Source organism: Apium graveolens, chromosome 1 (genome assembly GCF_009905375.1).
Source record: "Apium graveolens cultivar Ventura chromosome 1, ASM990537v1, whole genome shotgun sequence".
In the NCBI taxonomy this organism is placed as follows: Eukaryota; Viridiplantae; Streptophyta; class Magnoliopsida; order Apiales; family Apiaceae; genus Apium; species Apium graveolens.
Window position 1 is genome coordinate 192,631,468 of NC_133647.1, and position 24,247 is coordinate 192,655,714.

Consider the following 24,247-nt stretch of genomic DNA (forward strand, 5'->3'; position numbering starts at 1 on the left):
AAATTATAAATATTAATTCGTTTAGATGTTAAATCAGAATTTCATATGTTATGCGAGTGAATTTTCATATTGTTATTTTTTTTATTGATTATGAATTTTGGGATCGATTAGGATGTTTGAAGATATTTTGTTCTGTAATTGTGCTTATTATGGTTTTGATAATATTAAGATATTAAGATTTGATTAATTGGTGCATGCTAAGTGTTTGATAATTGGATTAATAGAGACTATGGTTTTAATTAATTGCTAAGAATTGATTAAAGTTGTTAATAAAATCCAAGTGCAGAAAATTCAGCATTCGCAAGGAAACTGTCCTGTTTTAGATGGTTCTTTTGAGACGTTTAGAGACCTAATTGGTTCATGGTTATAAAACAAGAATTATAGATTTATGTTTGAATTATATGTCTGCAAAATTTGGTTACTTCCAGACTTGTACAAATTGAGATACAATTTATTTATTGCAGGGTGCGCAGAATTTCTGGACAGGGTTTGTTGGCCATATTGACGACTCTGGTTAGGAGCTCTAAACACCTTGCTTTCATCTGAAATTTTTATGGTAGTTAGATATGTGAGTCAGTTAAGTCTCCACCAAAGTTCAATACAACAGACCTATTTATGAATTTATTAAAAATCGAGAGGCGAACTTAGTTTCTGTAAAATCGAGCAGCCAAGATACTAGTTATGTGTTTTTATATGTTTAATTACTTACAAAGCTTTTGTTTGCAACTTGATGTTAAATGAGAATATATTGTGATGTGTTTTATGGAAATACATGTTAGTATATGCCTATTTGAGATTGAGTTTAATTGCTAATTATTAGAGTGTGATTTGAATATGTGTATAGCTACTAGTCTATGTGATATATGTGCAAGGTGATTTATTTAAGTGTTTACTCAAGTTGAATTGGTGATGCTAAATTATATAACTGTAAGTTCAAATATTATAAATTATTAAGTATACTTAAATTTTTAGGTGTCGCAAGTCTGGGCGGATACTTTTCTTGCTTGTTTACTTTTATGTTGCTGCAAGTTGAGGCAACTTTATTTTGTTTGGTTATAAGATTAAATTGTGGAATTGAAAAACAGGTGGATAGTCCTAATTACGAATAGGTCATGCCGAATTTTCCGTAGAAATATTATCATAAGTTACGCGTTCTCGTGTTAAATAATATTGTGAGTTGGTAGTAAGTTTTAAACTATAATATGTGCTACTTGTTATATGCTATATATATATATCGCGAAAGGGTAGAGATAAGATAATCATTTCAGAAGGATACTAAAGTAGTATCTTTTTGCTTATGATAGGATCGGGCATTAAGGGCGTGAGACCAAGCAAAAGAAAAGAAAAAGGGGGAGTTGCATAGTGGTTCAGTAGTTACGGATAGTTCGAGATGGATAGAACCAGACGTTGGGGATCAAGAATGAAGTTTGATAAGATTTCGTATCAGACTGCAGTAACCGCATTAGCGACATATCAAAGAATTAAGAATAAGAAATGGTGACGTCTTGAGAAAGCATCATGAAATATTTGTGTTATTGCGAGTGTGCTAACTGCTAAAAACCCAAAGGCAAGTATTTCTATCATCACTTATTGTTCAAGTGATATTTATTTTGAATCGTATCATGCAAGTATTGCTTTCCCTATTCTCAGTTTAGAATCGGTAAATGTTTTACATATCGCTGAATTAAATAATTCTGTTTATGCAAGTATTCTTCCGCTATTCTATATTCAGAGTAGCTAAATGATTTTACTTATCCAATTATCGGATTTATAAATGTTGTGGATTTTGAGAAAGATGACGTTGTTTTGGTTTTCTGCCCAAGTGAATGGGCGAATAAAATTTATAAGGGTGTCGAGTATTATGACCCCTTTCAATAAAAATGTTTTAAGATTGGATGCTTGGGTAAGAGGCCATGGCGGCGGTCCAGTGTGAGCTATGTGTTATACAGGATATAACACCTTGCTAGGCCGATATGTGCCTTGGGTACCCCTTTATTTAGTTGGATATGCTTCGGCATACCGGTGTTGCTCCGCGGCTGATCACCGGCGGCAACACACCGTCGTTCGAGGATTCCAATCTAAATTATTATATTGCTTTTGACATCTTACAAGGAATGATTTATTAAGTATATTATTTTCGGATAAAAGATGAAATGTGGTTTTGATTCAGTTTCTTATTTTGAGAATACTTAGTTTGTTGATAAAAATAAAAGGTGATATTAATGCAGATGATTGATGTTGACTTCCCTATTTTAGCGCGGGTAGGTTGTGAGCATCAAAGTTCGTATTAATATATAATTTGATATGACAGCAAAATAAGTATTAATTTCAAGAGTTCAATTTTGAATAAAGTTTATGATTCAATCCATAATCATTGCTTCTTGTTATTGTTGTTTACGATATTTCTGTAAACACTATTTTACGAGTTTTATTCTCGTCAAGATTCAAAGTATTGCTGAAGCATTTCGCTCAAAAATATTAAAATGGTTTTGAATACAATTAAGGAATTAAATCTGGGATTCTTCAACTAAAATTTTATGATTGAGCAACTATGATTTTAAATGTTCTGCTCTAATGCAGATGTCGGTTTTATATCAAAACGACTCTATATATGTCATAATGATCTTGCTGAGCATTTCTTTCGCTCATACTTGCCTGTTTTTAAATTTAACCTCCAGTGAGGATTAGCTTGCTGTTTAGCCGCGTAATTCGAGGAAGCAAATAAGAAACTCTTGGAAGGTGGTTGGTCCAGAGTTGCGGGCTAGTGTAAGTTTTATTGTGTAAAGTTGTTTATATTATATTATATTATAGTTGTATATTTTATTTGGGTCTAGTATACTTCATTTCGAAGTTATACTAGTGGGTTTAGTTTCGAGTTGGAATTTATTGAAAGGAGTTTTAAAAGAAAGTGAAAAATTTATTTGTGGAATTTGGAATTCTTGTTTCTAGAACTGTAACCTTAAAAGATCTTGGATTAGTTGAGGTCATTTATGTCAAATATCTTCCGCTGGCATTTATTTATCGATTAAATAGGTTGTTTTGGATTGAGGTTTCTTCGTGACGACCAAATCCTCTGACCCTGGATTTGGGGGCGTTATACGGCCAGCTGATCAGACATATGCTGGTGATTCTGCTCAGTTTAGTTGGGCAGTTTGGAGAGCTCAGAAGGGTGATCCCGGTTCTTTGCAGCAGCAACAGGATGTTGAGGGCAATGTTGGTTTGAGTTTAGCGCAGTATAGGCGCTTGATGAGGAGGATGGATGCGATGCATGACATCCATAGCAGGTTTGCACAGGACCTTACCCAGGCATTAGGGACTGCATTCAGAGCCACATAAGTTGATATCCAGTGGCCAGTATTCGGTAAGGACTCTGTGTACCCACCTCCTGACACTCCACCCGTTGAGGGTGATGATCCTGATTCCGAGTAGATATGCCTGATTCCTTACTATTACCTTCACCGATGACAGTGAATATTCTAAGTTTGGGGGTGGTAGTTAAGGAATATGTTTATGTGTGTCCATTTAGTTACATATTCTTGATAGTTTAATTTATATAGTTGCATATTTGTCATGTAGGTTTTTTTTTGCTTACTTATTTTGCATATAGTGTGTTGCATATAGTTGCATGTGCATTATAACATGATCCCTTAAGTTTGCTTTTTTGATTGATTTGTGATATTGATGCTAGTGTAGTGATGTCGTATAGAGGGATGTTAAGTCTTATCGAGTTGATTTGCATGCTAGAAATATATAAAAAAATCATCAAGTCTTATAGGTTGCTTGCATGCTAGATCATGGTCATGGTTTGTTGCTTGTCGAGGTTTACTCACTTGTTTATATTTAGAATTTAGGATATTCTCTTAATGGTAATATAGCATAGATATTTAAAAATTGGAGAAAACATTGGATTTCATTTCTAGTTGTTGTGGCTAGGTGTCAAATGGCTAGTAGACGGCTCATTTTATATGAGTAGTATGGGGTTGAGCGAGATGGAGTGAAACGCACTCGCTCAGAAATTGAAGAAAAAAATAGAAAAAAAAATAAATAATATGTGTTGATGCATAGTTGATCACGAGTGGACTCTTCAATACTCGAGTTATTAAGTTCTTAGGGGACTTTGTGCCTAGTGACCTAAGGCTTTTATAGTCTGGGATCCACTAAACTAACGCTCGCTACATGGGTATTATTGTATAAGTCTTTTGTGGACCTCACTCATTGCACGGTCAAATAAGCATATTTGTGATTGTTTACGTGTTATAAATAAAAGCATGAATCCATGTAAAATCTCCGATAAAAGAATTGAAGAGTTGTTAGTCATTTTGAGATTAGATTTTATTCTATTTATAACCTTGTGATTACCTTGATGAGTAGTGAGTCATGATTATTGATCTAGTTGCGATAGCATATCTGTTAAGCATCTGCATACACGCACGTTTCTGGCTTGTAAGTTGAATTGTGGGATTTGATTGATCTTTGTGTGAATAACCGCATTTGTTGAGATGTTGCTTATTGGTTAGTTTAGTTAATCCGAGGGGATCTTTGCATTCATGTAGTTTGCATTCATGCATTTTTATATTTCATTTTTTTTAGTCTGTTTATGCTTGAGGACAAGCATCAATTCAAGTTTAGGGGTGTGTTAAATGGCATTTATGTCCACTTAGAACGTCCTATAAAGGCATGGATTGGTGTTTTATACTCGAGTTGTTTGTGTTTTTGATGCATTTTTGTAGTATTTTGCATTTCAGGCATAGATAAAGGAATAAAGTGAGTTCACATTGCTTTGGTGCTAAATGGGTGTTAGGAATGTTTCTCGGATCAAAGCTTGTGGAATGTCATCTCAAACCAGCCAGAAAAACAAGCAGAAGAAGAAATTCCAGTATGTCAGTGCGCCCGCATTGTGATAGCGCGTGCCCGCGCTAGAGAAGCAGGAAGACAGCGCGTCCGCACTGGAACAGCGCGCGCCCGCACCAGGCTGGGATTCCAGAATTCTGTTTGTACTTGGATTTTGAGAGTTTGAAGCCCAATTTGATTTTATAACCTATATAAAGCCTAGAAATTATGTTTTTAATAAGAAGCACGTAACGGAGCTTAAGGAGAAGATATCGAGAAAACCTATGAGCACAAATACAACCAAGGCAAAGAGGATCTAGTGTATTCTTGTGATTTTTTATTTTAAGTTGTAATCTTGGATGCTAATATTTTTGTTGGTTGAACCTATTACTCTTGTTTAACGTACTTGATTATTATTCAGTTTATAAAGACTTAGTTTATTATACCATGTTTTCATCGGAACCCATAGTAATGATGAGTTCGGTTATGGGCTAATCGTTATCGTAGGGTTCTAGCGGATCTACTTATGGATTTCTTTAGTTAATTTTTTTGATACCTTAGTGTGTGGCTATTGTATGATATCCTAGTATTGGTTGTGCTTATTCTTCTTATGAGCGTCGCGAACTTATAAAATAGTGTGTTAATCTCTATTGAAGCGAAAGTGAATATAGAGGTTTAGAACTTGTCATGCTAGCATAGGTTCATATATTTGATATGCATGATTCGTAGGTAATTTTAACCATCTTACTTGCCCTATGTAATCACGATAGATAACTTGTACATTAAACCATTATGTTGTCAAATTCTATAGACATATAGGGTCTCAATATAATTGGTGTATATTCAGCTTCTATCTCTTTTGTGGATGTCTGGTAGTAGGGTATTCGTACAACGAAAGTTGGTGTTTACTAGTTTCGTGTTATCTGATTAGTGTCATCACCATTGCATGCTAAGGTTAAGAACAAAGAGACTATTAAATGAAGTATTTAATGAAGTTAGAATCCCGTGTTTGTGTTATATAAGTAAATTAAACCTTTTAATATCTTAGTTAATTGCATGTTAGTTAATCTTAGTTATAACAATCTCAACTTATTATCATCTTAGCATTGAATAATAACCATACCATTGTTACATAAGTACATTAATCGAAATTAACCTAAACCAGTCGAATGAACTAGAATTAATTCTATATTACTTGTTATCGCGTATACTTGCGTGAATATTAGCGCGTGTTTTCTTCCTAACCGAATTCTGTATAAGTTAAAATTTTTAAACTTATCAATAAATCAGAATTGAAACAATTTAAATTAATAAATTATTTCAGTAAAATCTTTTGTGTTAGGTCCCAATTTGTTTGTAGAAGGGGGGGTTGAATGCAAACAATACCGTTTCGTCGAATAAAATGCGGAATAAAATTGTGAAACAAAATTCAAGTTAAATAAAACTTTTATTAAACTTGAAAGGTGTTACAACTACGGTATCGGTTACAAGGGATTAATCTCAAATCAATTATTACAAATTTAGAATAAATTCGACATGAACTTTTTCTATTTTTGTAATTAAAAGATCAAATGCTAAAAGCGATTTGAGATTAAGTTCTAGGGATTTTAATCCGCTAGATAGATACACAAGAACAAGATAAGTATTTCTAGTTGATTGGATTTAACTTTACAATCTAGCAAATTGATCTTGAAGTTGCAGAATAGATGTAATATTTTTCTGCTTCTTTTTCTCTTTTGTTCTTCTGTATGTTGTGTTCTGTTTGATTGATTGATATTTTGAATTGCTGCTTCTTCTTCTATTTAACAATCCAACCGAGAGAAAAAGAACTGGAATGACAATCCTTTTTAGCTTGAAAGACTTTCGGTGAGACAATCTATTAGAGCTAGCAAGACAATTAAAATGAACTAGCAAGACTTTCGGTATGACTATTGATTGTCATACCGATTGTCATATTAGTTCAAATGAAATTGTTTTACTGAATTAATAATTGATTTTAATCTAAATAATAATTCTATCAATACAATCAACTGAATTAGCATGACATTCGGTATGACTATCAATTGTCATACCGATTGTCATACTAGTACAATCAGTTGTCTTTTTTAGAATTATCACAGATTTTAATCAATTAACATTCTGAAAATCCTCATTTATTAATTCTAAATTAATTAATCAATTTAATTCAATTAATCAATAAATTAATCCTTGCAGATATAATTTATTCTCTTAATTAAATTATATGACTTAATTAATTAATAGAGAATTAATACTATCCCTGAGCAGCATCCATTCTTCTGACAATCTTCTGAAAGTCTCTGAGACTTATGAATCAATTCCGTCACTTTAATGCTGACACTCGATGTACTGTCTGGTTCATGAGTGACTAACTTTCGTGACGTTTCTTCATGTCTTGACTTTGTTGTTATGATTGAATCCTTGTAATAAATGATACCTTGACGAGATCTCTGTCACTTGATTAAATCCACGATCTTGATTTATATCACTGAGGCATGATCAAATTCTTGAACTTCTTCCAGTGAATCTTCAAGTCTGCAGATAAACAATGTTCCTTTATTATTTGACAGATGTTACTTTGTGAGATCTCTCTGATGCTTGATCCACTATTTACTTATTACATTCTTATTTGAGTTGAGTTAAATACTCGAATAAACGAGTAGGCTATGACATATGCCTTTCAATCTCCCCCTATTTGCTTGTTAGACAATAACAGCAAATACCTAGAGGATAACTCAACTAACAAATAAGAAAAAGATATAAACAGTAATGTAAAGTAAATAGCAGAAAAGTTCTGGATTATATTTAACATTTTCCAGATTCCAAATGAAATTTACAAGTGAATACAAGATAGATGTTCCTCTAGCCTGAACATATAACTACATTAGTCTATCTTGATTCATAACGCTCTAATCATATTACATTGAGTTTTGAGCTAATTGACTTTAGTTGTCTTCTCTTCTGACTTCACCTTCTTCTAAATCTTGAAGCAATTCCTTGTCAAAGATACGATCTTTTTCTGAAGTGAAGCTTGCAGGTCTGACTGGTTGAACTCCAACTGTCTTCAACTTATTCTTGAGTTGATTGTACCTTTTAACATTCTTCTCACAATAAGCTTGAATCAAGTCAGCAGCTTGAGTTTTCAACATGGATGAATATCCAGCAGTTCTCAAATGATGTTCCATCCAGACCAGATGCTTAGCTGAGTAGTCTTTAAGAGATTGTACATCTAGCTGACAGATTTGAAGACAATCAGACTTAAAGAATCTCACTTGATGAGGATTGTTGACCACTTGAGGACTAGCCCTGCTGGCAAACTCTTTAAGCCTTTCCCGAAGAACTTCATTCAACTCTGAGCTTCTTTTCACTTTGTTTAAAAGAACCCAAATCTCTGACAACGAACGATTCTCAAATAGATGAAGTGACACCTTGAATGATCCTTCACTCTGACAATATACAAAAATGCTCATCTCATTTAGGGATCTATCAAAAGCAGCTGTGATCCTTGAGACTTCAGTCTTGATAGCATTCATGTACATGTCATTGTTAGGATTTGAGATTTCCAGCTTGTCAAGAAGATGTAAGAACTGCCTATCATTGTTAGTGCATAGCTGAGGCATATCGAGTACTCTCCTAGCTTCATCCCACTTTCCACCAATCTTTAGTCTGACATCTCTTCTCCTTTCTTGAGCTTTAATGTCATGAAGACGTTGCTTTTGAAGAGTTTCTGTTCTTTGTATGTCTTTTCTCCTATCAATGATCTGTGAGACCTTCTTGAGTTCAGCTTCTTTTCTTTGCATCTCTGACTGCTCTTTCTGAAATTCTTTCTCAAACCTAGGATCCACTGTATCTTCTTCTTCCCAATCTTCAAAATCACTTTCTTCTTCAGCTTCAAATAACCCATCTTTATCTTCCTGAACTGGTTCAGTGGGAATGTCAAACATATCGAAGTCATCCTGTTCTCCACTGTAGTAGGCATCATCAGCCTTTCCTTTATCTCCAGCAGAAGTATCTTTTTCTTTCCCTTTGGAACTACTCCCTTTCTTCTCCCCCTTAGTTGAGGGATCCTCTGCTGACTTTCCTTTGAAACCTCCACCACTTCCAGAGCCTGATCCTCCACCAGACGGTCCTTCAAAATAAGCTCTTTGTTCTTCATTAGGGCAATGAGAATTCTTGATCATGTAATATAAGTGCTTCATGCCTTCATTTAGATGTTCCATGCCCGTCTCTATCTTTAGAAATCTTGAGTTGTCCAGTGAATGATTCATCTCAACGAGGTCTTCAAGAGAAGTCATTCTTGTATGTAGGGAGCAGAAGTTGGATATGTCATCAGCTGATAAATTTGGAGTGTCCTGAATAGAATTGAGCTTTGGTATTACAGTAGTCTTTAAATCTGAGATGTCATTCCTTATGATTGCAAGCTGATTGTCGACAGAGGTGGAAGAAGAAGACCGTTCAACCACTTGTGCTTTGAATGCTTGAGCTTCAGCTTGACTTTTAGCAAGTTCTTCTTTCAGGGCAGCAATCTGAGCTAACAGGTTGACAGTATCAGTGTCTGTGTGTGCTCTCACCTGAAGTTCACTCGTGTTTGGTTCACTCATCTAACGTGCATGTGTTTCTCTCAATATGATTGCTCGTGAGGAGTCTTCCAATTGCTGTTCTTGTGTACCTGCATTAAAAATCACCCTAGCCTCTTCAAGAGAGGTCAGTGGTGGTGCAATGGGAATTCGCGAGTCCCGATCCTCAGTCAATGCTATCAAATCTTTTGGAATAGATGTCTGAATTGCTTCAGGGATAGATTGACCGAGTTGCCCTCCACTTTCTCCAGATAAATCTGCGAGTGGAGAATCCCATAAGGGAGCCAGAGTTGTTGGATCTGGGAGGGGAGAAAATGACTCTATTAAAGATGGCGGAGAGTCAGATTTTCCCTCTGAAGCATGTGACTGCTCTTCTGCCGTAACTATGGCAGGCACTGTAACCGACTCTACGTGCACTCCTCGCTGTGTGTCCTGAGTATTATCTGGGGAAGTGTATGGTTCCATTGTGAGTAATGGAATTGTGCTTGACTCAGTACAAGATGCCATGGCCCTATGGCGAATTTCAATAGATGCATCCTGTTGAGAGAATGCCTCTAGTAACTGTTCATTGGCCATTTCAAAGTCCATGTCCTGTTGGGAGGACAAGGATGGGCTTTCAGATGCCTCAGAATAGGTTTTTCTTTTCTTAGGAGGAGGCAGAGCTGAGGGTTCACTCGTATTTGACATTGTACTACTTCCTAGTAATCTTCTGGGTAACATTTTAGACAGTGGGGGAAAGGTTGAGATAGAATGAGACTCTGTGTTTGGCTCTATGACCTGGGATTGAAGCTGTGGTTCTACAACTTCATGGTCAGCCCTATCAACCACTGAGGGTCTGTTAACAGAAGTAGGAAGAGAGTGAGAGTGAGGAGTTACTACCTGTAATGGAAGAGCCTGGGTGGCTTGAACCACTGGAGGTTGAGGTTGCTGTTCATGGCCGGGTAGATTAAAAATAGGTAAGGGAATATAATTGGCCATGAAAGCAGATACAAGTACTGGTACTTGCATAAATTTGAAGGTTGTGTCTTGACGAGTGTAAATCTTTTTGCTAACTGGTGGGGGTTCGGTTACAGCAGAGTTAGCAAAAAGTGCTTTGTGTTCAGGGGTGAGTAGATGATCTGCTATAAGCATAAGAAAACGAGCATAGTAACATGATACCCTACGATTTGTAAAATGATCACGTAAAGCAGAAGTTAGACGTCTCAAGAGAATGGGAAAAAGTAGTTTGCCAAAATTGATCCTTTGATTGAAAACAACCGCAAGACCAATATACTGCAGGGTGGAAGTAATGTTATGAAAATTAGATTTTGTGCAGTTGGCAAACACTTTGGAAAGTGTATCGAAGAATATATCCCATTCAGACACCAAATTTGATTTAGAAAGTTTGGTTAAATTGATCACCCCCTGATAGTGAATGGCATTGAAAAAATTTGTGATATCATTTTCAGAGGGTAAATTACAGAAATTGTCTAGTGGAAAATTTAACGCACGATTGACGACTGTTTCATCAACTACATACTGTGTGTTTGCGATGGTGAATGAAAAAGATTTTGAATCATCGGCCACAGTAGAAGTTGTGCAAATCAGTCTAAGTAGATCGACGTTTAAAATCACATTTGATTTAATAGCAGAGCTAACAATCGAATGATCATTTAAAAATCTAATCCAAGGCTTAAATTTTTCAACATCACATTTTTCCGGATTAAAATAACCAACCTGATTATGCGCGACAATTTGGAAATTGAGAGCCATTTTTTTTTTTTAAAAAAATAATAATAAGACACAAGCTTTTCAGAATTTTAAGAATAATTTTAAGAAAATTTGAATTAATTAAATTAATTTAATAATTCGAATTAAATTAATTATAATCGAAAAATTTAGACAGAAATGTATCTCGTTAAAATTTCTTAAATCACTAACACAGTTTTGACAAACCAAAAGACACAAATAAGAAATTAAAATTAAAATTAAAAGTTCAAATTCAATAACACAAATGGAATTTGAAGGGGCAAACTGATTTTAATTGTTTTTGCGTTTTTTTTATAATAATTTTTATTTAAGAAAAATTCAACAGCATCTCTTTATATATATACTTGTAAGTATATATCACTAAAGTGATGATTAAGTTTGCTGAGTGAAAACTCGAGCAAGGAAATATGGTGACTGATTTTTTTTGTTTGTTCGAGGAGAGAGAAGAGAGAAAATGGGAGTGAAAAACTGTTCAAAATTTTTGAAATGAACTGCTATGTTGAAATGGTTTAAAACAAAACAGCAACAGCCTTTATATAACAGCTGGTATGACAATCCGGGATTGTCATACCGATTGTCATACCAGGCAAAAGAAGGAAAAGAAACAAATAAAAATAAATAACTGGTATGACAATCTGATAGTCATACCGATTGTCATACCAGTACAAAATAAAACAATATAATTCTGATATTAATTTTATTACTGGCATGACAATCAATAGCCATACCGATTGTCTTGCCAGTTATAAAATTAATCTTAATTTAAAATAAGCAATCATTATTACTAAAATGACTTTCAGCAAGACAATTTCAATTGTCTTGCCGATTGTCTTTCTAGAATAAGATAAAATAAGCATTAACAGATTTATATTTACATGTGTACTGAAATGATTTTCAGCAAGACAATTTTAATTGTCTTGCCGATTGTCTTTGCAGTAGAAAAACAAAATAAATATGTACAGACCTCTAATTATGTACTGAAGCTATATTTCAAAATAGTACAACTGAAATAAACACTTAAAATTTTCACAGAGACAAAGACAATATTTCAGAATTAATTATTTTTATTCCAAAAATAGATTTCTGTTGAATTTTAGCAAATAAAATTCATAGAAAAATATCTTTAGAGGAAATAAAATATTCTGAGATATTTTAAATTAACAAGTAGAGTAAATAACATAGATAAGATAATATATATTACATAGAAATAAGCAAGAAATATGATAAAATGATAATATAAATTTGCAAATGAATTTTTCATTTATGAAAAATTCATTTGTAAATTCATTCAAGAACAGATTCCAGATATTAATTAAATTAATCACTAAAACTATTTAACATGCCCAATTTACCAACTAATCTGGTAAATGTGGATTCGTCAAGTGGTTTAGTGAAAATATCTGCTATTTGTTCTTCTGTTGGAACAAAAAATAGTTCAACAGTACCATTCATGACGTGCTGTCTAATAAAATGATACCTGATGTCAATGTGCTTTGTCCTCGAGTGCTGCACAGGGTTGTTGGTGATGGCTATTGCACTTGTATTGTCACATAAAATAGGAATCTTGTTCAATACAGAGCCATAGTCTCGTAGTTGGTTCCTAATCCACAAGATCTGAGCACAGCAGCTTCCAGCAGCAATATATTCAGCCTCGGCCGTTGAGTTGGAAACTGTTTGCTGTTTCTTGCTGTACCATGAGACTAGCCTGCTTCCTAAGAATTGACAACTTCCTGAGGTGCTTTTCCTATCAACAACACTTCCTGCATAATCTGAATCTGTATATCCGACAAGGTTAAAACCAGATTCTTTAGGGTACCAAATACCTAGATTTGGTGTTCCCTTAAGATATCTTAAGATTCGTTTAACAGCAACGAGATGAATATCTCTAGGATCCGCTTGGAACCTTGCACATAAACATGTAGCATACATAATATCTGGTCTACTTGCAGTAAGATAGAGTAACGAGTCAATCATACCTCTGTAGCTTGTGACATCTACCTTAATGGAGTTTTCACATGGTCCAAGCTTGACAGCTGTAGTTGATGGAGTCCTTGCTGATGCAGAATCCTCTAGATTGTATTTTTTGAGGAGTTCCTTGAGATACTTGGATTGACAAATAAATGTTCCATCTAACCTTTGATTTACTTGTAATCCAAGAAAGAACTTCAGCTCTCCCATCATGCTCATTTCAAACTTGCTGTGCATTAACTTAGCAAATCTCTTACAGAGATTATCATTAGTAGACCCAAATATTATATCATCCACATAGACTTGGACTAATATAGTATCATTCTTATGTTTTTTAGAAAAGAGAGTTTTGTCTATGACACCTCTAATAAAGCTATTTTCAATAAGAAATTCAGAGAGAGTGTCATACCATTTTCTTGGTGACTGTTTTAGCCCATAGATAGCCTTGAAAAGAAAGAAGACAAAATCCATATGATCTGGATCTTCAAAACCAGGAGGTTGCTCTACATATACCTCTTCATCCAGCTTTCCATTCAGAAAGGCGCTCTTGACATCCATTTGATAAACTTTAAAGTTTGAAAATGCTGCGAATGCCAGAAATATCCTGATGGCCTCAAGTCTAGCCACTGGAGCATAGGTTTCATCATAATCAATACCTTCAGCTTGAGAATACCCTTTAGCTACCAGTCTTGCCTTGTTTCTTGTAACCACACCATCTTCATCTAGTTTATTCCTGAATACCCACCTTGTACCAACAGCTTTCTTGTGTACAGGCCTAGGTACCAGTTTCCAGACTTGTTGACTTTCAAACTGATTGAGTTCATCTTGCATAGCAATCACCCAATCTGGATCAAGCAGTGCTTCTTCAATTTTCTTAGGTTCCATCTCAGAAAGAAATCCTGAGAACAGACACTCATTTTGAGTAGCACGTCTAGTTCTGACTCCAACATCTGGATCACCAATAATCAACTCAAAAGGGTGAGCTTTATTCCAGACAGTCTGTCTTGGAAGATTTGATCTTGATGATTCGCCTTGAAATTCATTGTGATGTTGTGTCCTACTAGATGATCCTTCAGCATCTCCCCCTGAGTTGTTGCCATGTTGACTTGAAGATTCTCCGTCAGTAGCAGTGGTATCTCCATTGTTTCCAGAGTTTCCATCACTATTACCTTGAGTATTATCAGGATTAACAGGTTCTTCAACAGCAACAACCTCAGGTTCTTGACCATGTTCTGACTCTGAATCTGACGTATCATCAAACTTCAGTTTCTCAGAAGGATCTTCAGTTTGGATACTAGGGAGTTTAGTGTCATCAAATGTAACATTGACACTTTCAGTTACTTTGTGTTGATCAATGATATACACTCTATATGATCTTCTTCCATATCCAACAAAAATACCCTCATATGCCTTTGCCTCGAACTTACCACGACGATCATCTCCATCCTTGAGCACGAAGCATCTGGCACCAAATACATGAAAGTATTTGATAGAAGGTTTCTGTTCATTTAAAATCTCATAAGGAGTTTTCATGAAGTCTTTGTTGATTAGAGTTCGATTCTGAGTATAACATGCAGTATTGACAGCTTCAGCCCAAAAGTACATTGGAAGACCTGATTCATTTAACATCGTTCTTGCAGCTTCAATCAATGTACGATTCTTCCTTTCTACCACTCCATTTTGCTGAGGGGTTCTAGGAGCTGAAAATTGTCTGGTAATCCCTTTGTCTGTACAGAATCCATTTAGAAGTGCATTCTTGAATTCTGTTCCATTATCTGACCTTATTGCTCTAACAGGGACGTTAGAATCTAACTCAATCATCTTGATATGATCAATCACAACTTGTGGTGTTTCATCCTTAGAGTGAAGAAATAAAACCCACGTATACTTGGAATAGTCATCAACTATCACAAGACAGTAACACTTCTTTGACATAGAAAGGATATTAACTGGACCAAATAAATCCATGTGCAATAATTGCAGAACACCAGTTATGGAAGATGTGTCAGTGCCTTTGTGACTTGCTTTCTTTGACTTTCCTTTCTGGCAAGCCTCACATAGTCCTTCTGGAGAGAATTCCAGCTGAGGCAGACCTCTTACCAATTCTCTTTTGACAAGAGAATTCATTGTCTTGAAATTGAGATGGGAAAGTCTCTTGTGCCATAGCCAACTCTCATTTGACGATGCTTTTGCATAGAAACAATTGACTTCAAGATTGCTTCCAGAGTTCATGTCAGCTACGAACAGATTTCCTTTCCGTATTCCCATTAAGGAGGGTTTTTCACTTTTCTTGTGCAGAATCTGACACTTCAGCTTGTCGAATAAAACATTGTAGCCGTTGTCACAGAACTGACTAATGCTAAGCAGATTGTGTTCAAGTCCTTGCACAAGATATACATTTTCAATGATAACATTTCCAGCTTGCAAACAGCCATATCCCTCCGTTAAACCTTTGCTGTTATCTCCAAAGGTAACCACTGGGCCAGCTTTCTCAACCACATTTGATAGCAGGGCTCTATCTCCGGTCATATGTCTGGACGATCCACTGTCAAGAATCCACACTACCGGTTGTACCTGTTTAATGCCCTGCAATACAAATGGATTAGAACTTCTTCGGAACCCAAGCTTGGCTGGGTCCGGCATACTTGTAAAATTGGCCTTTATCAGGCAAAACAACATTCTTAATTTCACTATTCTCAACATTCTCAATGACTGAACATTTGACCTTTAAAACAGCCTTATCAGATTTATGTTTAGGCTTAGGCACAAATGTCTCCTTTCTAGCTTTAGGAGGACTAGCAGTCTTAGACCTATCATGCTTTCTATTATTCACATGCTGACGAGGAGTAGTCTTATCATTAGAAGCATGCTTACCATTAAAATAAGCAAACAACAGATTAAAAGCACAAGACATACAATCAGGAACACCACATGCTTTATGAGAAGGATTAACAATAGGCAACTTATGCATGGTAGACATGGCATTTGTGTTATCCAACTCATGTGTGTCTGAGTTAGTCTCAGTTGCTTTCACAACCTTGACTGGAACTTTTGACACACTTGACTTGGAGACAGCTTTCCCATTAGCATTATCTTCAGCACGGATTTCTTCTTGAATAATAAAAGAGGTCTCATCAAATGGTTCAGCAATTGATTCCTTATAGAGGGGTTCATCAACACCCTTAAGCACATGTGGTACTTCCCTGCCTTTAGCACATACATGAGGAGGGGAGTTTATGCCTAATTTTCCAATAGCAGCATTGTAATCATAACCTATTCCATGTGTTTGATTAACAGCTTGCTTATTGTAAAACTCTTTGGACTTCGAACAAGAATTAAAGTAAGCTTTAACCTTAGCCTCAAGACCGGTGATCTTGTCTTTGAGAATAGTTTCGAGTTGTCTATAACAGTCAACTCTATTCTCTAGAAAAGATACTTGGTCTTTAAGTTTATCTTGATTAATGTGCACAAGTCTTAATTCATTGACCTCTTTCTCAAGGTCTTTGATTTGTTGATTTAACAATTCATTATCACGACGAGCACAATCTAAGTTACCTCTTAGATGATAAACCATTTCAGCATCAGAAAGTTTTACCTCTTTTCTTGACGATGAGGTGCTTGCATCACTAGCCATGAGAGCAAGATTCCCAACTTCTTCATCTTCACTGTCAGTATCATCCCAGCTTCTTCCCTTTGCCAGGTACGCCCTTTCAGATTTACTCTTCTGATTAGAATCGTAAGAGTTCTTCCTTGCTTGTTTTGGCTTCCTGCATTCTGTGGCAAAGTGTCCCAACTCATTACAGTTGAAGCATCGAATGGTGCTTCGATCAACCATCCCTGTTTTATACCCACCACTGCTGGTGTTAGAGGATGAAGATCCACCTTTCTGGAATCTGTTGTAGTTGGACTTGTACTTGAACTTGGGATTCCTTTTGAATCTGACATTTGAGAATCTCTTGACAATCAGGGCCATTGACTCATCCTCCAATTGCTCCAGTTCTTCCAAGGAATAATAATCATCTCCTGATTGATTTGTAGTAGGAGAATCAAATTCTGCTACTATCACATTATCTTCAACCTTGGAAGACTGTACCATTCTATCTGACTGTTGAGATTGTTGTTGATATAGTGGTTGTTGTTGTTGTTCATCAGCTACCAGAGCAGTAGACGTGCTGACCACTCTTCCTTTCCCGTAAACTTCCTTCTGCTGAATCTGCTCCAACTCATAAGTCTTTAACACACCATATAGCCTTTCCAAAGAAATCTCACTCAGATCTCTTGCTTCTCTTATGGCAGTGATTCTATGTTCGAGATGAGTTGGCAGTGTTAAAAGGAACTTTTTATTGACCTCCCTGATGGAATAGTATTTACCATTAATGTTCAGGTTGTTGATCAATGCATTGTACCTCTCAAACACTTCAGTGATTCCTTCTCCTGGATTGGATTTAAAGTATTCATACTCAGAGGTTAGGATTTCTAGTTTGTTCTCCCTAACTTCCTCTGTGCCTTCATTAATAATCTCAATAGTTTCCCAGATATGTTTAGAATCTTTACAATTCATCACATGTCTGTTCATTAGGGGATTAAGGGAATCTACTAAGATTAATTGAAGGCTAGCATCCAGGGAAGCTTCTTCTATTTCAGCAGGAGAGAAGTCCTCAGGATCCTTCACATAAGTTCTCGCTTTGGTGATCACCACATCATTCTCTATTACCTCTGGTTCAATAACCATAGGAATTTTTGGACCCTTCTTCAACACTTGCAAATATTTGGGATTAGCAACCTGTAAAAACAGTAGCATCTTCTTCTTCCACATCACATAATTTTCTTTATCGAAAAGTGGAATTTTAACGGTTCCAACTTTTTGTGTAGTCATTATGAATTTTTGAGTGAATAAAAATTCAAGAAGTGAAAGAAACACAAAAGTCTAGGATCTTGATTTGTACGTTAATCAGAAGGCTCTGATACCAATTGTTAGGTCCCAATTTGTTTGTAGAAGGGGGGGTTGAATGCAAACAATACCGTTTCGTCGAATAAAATGCGGAATAAAATTGTGAAACAAAATTCAAGTTAAATAAAACTTTTATTAAACTTGAAAGGTGTTACAACTACGGTATCGGTTACAAGGGATTAATCTCAAATCAATTATTACAAATTTAGAATAAATTCGACATGAACTTTTTCTATTTTTGTAATTAAAAGATCAAATGCTAAAAGCGATTTGAGATTAAGTTCTAGGGATTTTAATCCGCTAGATAGATACACAAGAACAAGATAAGTATTTCTAGTTGATTGGATTTAACTTTACAATCTAGAAAATTGATCTTGAAGTTGCAGAATAGATGTAATATTTTTCTGCTTCTTTTTCTCTTTTGTTCTTCTGTATGTTGTGTTCTGTTTGATTGATTGATATTTTGAATTGCTGCTTCTTCTTCTATTTAACAATCCAACCGAGAGAAAAAGAACTGGAATGACAATCCTTTTTAGCTTGAAAGACTTTCGGTGAGACAATCTATTAGAGCTAGCAAGACAATTAAAATGAACTAGCAAGACTTTCGGTATGACTATTGATTGTCATACCGATTGTCATATTAGTTCAAATGAAATTGTTTTACTGAATTAATAATTGATTTTAATCTAAATAATAATTCTATCAATACAATCAACTGAATTAGCATGACATTCGGTATGACTATCAATTGTCATACCGATTGTCATACTAGTACAATCAGTTGTCTTTTTTAGAATTATCACAGATTTTAATCAATTAACATTCTGAAAATCCTCATTTATTAATTCTAAATTAATTAATCAATTTAATTCAATTAATCAATAAATTAATCCTTGCAGATATAATTTATTCTCTTAATTAAATTATATGACTTAATTAATTAATAGAGAATTAATACTATCCCTGAGCAGCATCCATTCTTCTGACAATCTTCTGAAAGTCTCTGAGACTTATGAATCAATTCCGTCACTTTAATGCTGACACTCGATGTACTGTCTGGTTCATGAGTGACTAACTTTCGTGACGTTTCTTCATGTCTTGACTTTGTTGTTATGATTGAATCCTTGTAATAAATGATACCTTGACGAGATCTCTGTCACTTGATTAAATCCACGATCTTGATTTATATCACTGAGGCATGATCAAATTCTTGAACTTCTTCCAGTGAATCTTCAAGTCTGCAGATGAACAATGTTCCTTTATTCTTTGACAGATGTTACTTTGTGAGATCTCTCTGATGCTTGATCCACTATTTACTTATTACATTCTTATTTGAGTTGAGTTAAATACTCGAATAAACGAGTAGGCTATGACATATGCCTTTCATTTTGATATAAAATCATTATAATTTTATGTTGATTTATTCAATATAAATTGGAAAATTTTAGTCCAATAAGGACAAACTGAGTATTTGTACAACATCTCGTTTAGTCACTATCTAGTTCTCGACAAGAGTTAAGAAAGTGACATCTCGACATGAGTTCTCTATTGGTCATGTGACTTCTCTACAAGCAAATATTAACCGTTCATTCTTCACTTATCGATAAGTCACATCTTTACCCTATAAATACCCAGACATCTCGACATAACCCCTCTTTACGCTTTCGAGATCTCAATTGACTTAGTTTCTGCAAATTTTCACCATTGTCAATCGTTTCAAGCTTTCTCTCTCTCTCTCTCTCTCAAAACTCTTGCCCACTAAAACCCAAACTCTTCAATGGCTGCTAAAAATATCAGGGCTGTTATCCCCAAGGATGAAACCAATTATCTGGCTTTTGTTGATCCAACCCAAGCACCTGATAACTTCAAGTGCTTTGTCAAGTTCATTTCTGATTCTGATCTTTCAAGAGGCTTAACTGTACACCCAGTGTTGTACTTGGATATTCTAAACGAATTCTGGAACACTGCAATCATCAACACCATTATTCATGAAAATCAAGCAGTTTCCATGGTGGTTAACTGCACAATCAGGGGTGTGGATGTAGAGTTCAATGTTGATGACATCAAGAAGACTTTGGATATTCCTATAGATAACTTTGTTGAAGCTCCTACCACTCTAGAGTTGGTTGAATTCATGGACTTCATCAACTACAGTGAGAAGATAGATATGGTTAGACTCAACAAGAAGAATCTAAGAAGGGTGTGGTCATTTGTCTTTAACTCAAATATAAGGGCCTTTACATGTAGGAAGACTGATAATATTTCCAGTGTAGTTCAAAACCTGGTATATTTAGTGGCCTACAACAGACACCTCAATGTTGGAAGCTTAATCCTGGAAGAGCTAAGCACAAGGCTCACTATACATTTGGTAAGTAGGGGTAAGGAAATCTTATTTTCTAGATTTATTATGTCAACTTTAAATCATAAAGTAACTAACATACATATGCTAGATGGTATAGATAGAAATCAAATAGGCATTTGTAAATAAGTGTCCAAAATTCTATTTGGATCACTTAACACAAAGAATCAGGTTAAGGTTAGGCTAAGTATTAGTGACTTTTTATTGGAGAAATTTAAAACATATCCTTATCATATGCCTGACATGAGAAGCACAACAATTCTTAGTTCAGCTATGGCATCTGGTCCTGCAGTAGCACATATGCAGCAACACTCACATGAGCCTACCACAGCTGCAGCCATTCCTTCTCAACCACTAGATGCTAGGAAACCAATTGCTTCATCCTCTCAAAAGGATGGAGTTAGTAAAAAGAAGAGGAAGCAACCAACCCTAGTTGTAGTAACTAAGAGTAATGAGGAACAAAGAAAAACTGAGTCACCCTTGGTCAAAAAGCCAAAGATGCAAAAGAAAACTGAGTTGACTACTCATATACACACCTTTGCATCTTCTAAAAAGGATAAAGTTGTAACACAGGGGCATAAACAGATTTTAGTGGCACCTTCTCAACAAGTTGTCACTATTGAAATAAGCATTCTTCCCCATGCATCCTATAATGAGTCTGCACCCCTTATTGAGCACTCTCGAGAGAGTGAAAGAAGTCAATTGGCTGGCACACACCTAGAGAGCACGTCAATTGAAACTCCCTCATCTATTCAGGGGGAGTTTCCAACGCTCATGTCTAATCTCACACATCTTATGTCTAAAATTTCTTCAAATTTTAATGAAGGGCTTGGATCATTTTCTCAAGCCCTGCCAAGATCAAGTGACACAGTTCATGAAACTGTGATCACCACTCAAGAACAACCTTTAGATGATGATAGGCTACATGCTGAGATAGACCTTGATGACACCATAAAAAACACAGGGGTCTCATCTTTTCATCAGTTTTTAATGAAGACCATGTGCAAGTTTCCAATACACCTTCATGTGCACAACAGTCTTCACAGACTGATAGATTTAAGGGCAATACTCTTGAGGGGGAGCTACTCAAATCCTCTCCAATTAAATTGAAAATTTCTCATGAAGAAATAACTCCCCCAAAAAACCTAGCTGAAATTTCTTTGACAATTGAAGTCAGGAGTTCAATTGCCAATGATCCAGCTATTGGGGAAGCAAGTACACAAGCACATTCAAGTGCTAGTTCCCTGTAAAAGGAACTAGGTTTAACTCCCCTCCAATTCAAATGGAGGTTCACTTACTTAGTGAACAACACACTGTCATAACCACAGCTCCCACTATGACTCCTGTCACAAGTACAATTTCACCCTCGATACCATCTACCTCAACCAACCCTCAACTTCTATACAATCACCACACCTTTTATCCCAATGGCTGCAAGATACTCAAACACCAACCCAAACAGTGGATGAGATGCTGGTAGATCAATTTGAAGGTTTTGCAAATATTGCTCAACGACTGCTTACCTCAGACATGTCAAATCAAGACGACCAAGCCATCATTCTCACCTACAAGGAGGAAGTGGAGAAACAGCATGATAAAATTGTGGATGAAGCTGACAGGGATGGAAATATGGATGCATGGATCTCCAAGACATTTTTTGTAGATATGAAGGAAGCACTTATAATATTTAGGGATGAGTACAGAACTATTCTTGGAAGTAATGCTAAAGTGCTCACTCCACAAGAAGTGTATGATGCCATCACAGAGGTCTACAAAGCTCAACTAAAAGCTTTCAATTATATTGGCATGGTTATTGAAAAGACTCTGGATAGTCATCAAGGTGAAGTCAAGGAGATGGTCGACAGGAGAATTAATGAACTGGTGCCCACTCCAAAAGATATGAAAATAAAATACATCAGGTTCTCAGACAAGCTACAAGCTCTCTCTCTTACTCTTGTTGAAGAAAGCATCATGAAGCTAAGGGACTCCTTCATAGCCCTGCACAATGTGATCCAACAACAAATCACCAACAAGATTAAGTTAGATCAATTATACAATATTAGGTATGAGCTTTCTGCTTTGGTCATGAAGGAGATCATAAGAATTCTCTTGGTACCAATATTTCTTCAAGCTCACAGTCTACTCCCTCTATTTCCACTAATCTTCAAAAACAATCTCTCCAACAACAAGTCATAGAACTGCAAGCCTCAAATGAATCTCCCTGAACTCAAGTCTCCCAATTCACTTCTCTAGTACAAAATCAACAGCAGGACATCAAGTCCCTAATAGACTCCCAAAAGTATTTTCAGATGCAGACCGGTATGTTCATTGGAGCTATTACGGGTGTTTTGCATGTACCCCTTCAAGAAACACCCCAAATGGTATGGGCCCAGATCCCTTTACACTCAACCCTGCCTGCTACCAAGTCTAAGGTGGAGATGATGGAGCCCAAGCTAAAATCCAGCCAACTATCAAGCAAAAGTGAAGATGATATTGGACTTGAAAGACTCAAGATGGTAGCTGAAGGCCCTTACCTTGACAAGGAGTTTGATGAGTTTCTAGAAATCCTGAGAGTCTCCCTCAACTTCAATCATTTCATATACAAAAAGACTTTGGACAAGAATATCAATTTTCTGAGGGTGGTGCTAGTGACAATACAAAATTTCATAGAAAAGAGGGTGGTTGTGAATGTCAATGATTCAGGAGTTAACAGCTGTATGCATGTGTCTCTTTCTTTCCTACAATCAAGGAGAGCACCCGAGCTGGACATATTCATCAACAAAGTAAAGGTGATGAGTCCAGACGACACTCTTTTGCTGTATGAGCTCAAAAATGGACAAATAGGTGCTTTTCCCGAATTCTATCTATAGCCAAGCAAAGGAATGGTTACATCTGCCCCAATACTAAAAGATACAAACACTTCTAACTGCCCAAAACAGTGTTATGGGGAATAAAAAGTTGATGATGACTTTGGAGACTGAGCTGAAGAAAAAAGGAACAAAACTCATGAGGATGTGGAGATGATTAAAATTCTTTCCAGATATTTGAAGAATACTAAAACCATGCTAAAAGACTCAAATCAATCCGAATTTGGAGGGCGTCACGAAATTTGTTCTATTACATGAATGAATAAATTGCCCTTAAAATATTATATATAGATAAAAGTAGATATATGACTTACTTGTGAATTATAAATAATGAATTTTATAAGTCTATCTAAATGATATTTTAGCACAGTGGTTAAAGTTGCAACATCTTGGTAATGTTAAGTTGCCGATATCAACTTTCTATTAAATTATTTATATATATTTTTTAAAAAGATTCTTTAAATAATAGTCAAATCTTTTTAATAAATATATGTTATTAGTCATGGTTAATTTTTCAAATTATTTTTCATTTATGGTTTGGTCAATGATCCATTTATATAAAAAAATGATTTTTTAGCTTATTTGATCAAATTTAACAATCATATAGACTTTCTCAAAATAATCGTGAAAAGATTTTGACTCCCGATAAAAGTGTGTAATTAATTAAAGAAAAAAATATTTTAAGACATGATTTATAGATTATCATTACAAAAGACATCGAAATATGAGCAAATTACTCCTCGATATTTTCTTAAAATAATAAAAAGAAAAATTCCACTTCCAACGACTCCGCATATAATATTTAAATATATTAAAATAATATTCGTTAGGAATATTGTATTATTTCAGAATTTTGTTTGTATTATACGTACATAGACTACATACATCTAAGCGTTTTATTAACGCTGGCAGACCGAGTATCTTATCT

General features: G+C 35.5%; 1 long non-coding RNA gene across 1 annotated transcript; it reads left to right on the forward strand.

The window, feature by feature from the left end:
* The first annotated feature begins 2,619 nt into the window (after positions 1 to 2,619).
* On the forward strand, positions 2,620 to 5,187 carry LOC141723504 (uncharacterized). Its single transcript, XR_012576292.1, has 3 exons — positions 2,620 to 2,766; positions 3,034 to 3,361; positions 4,746 to 5,187. It is a non-coding gene; the product is annotated as an uncharacterized LOC141723504 (long non-coding RNA).
* Positions 5,188 to 24,247: the final 19,060 nt, after the last annotated feature.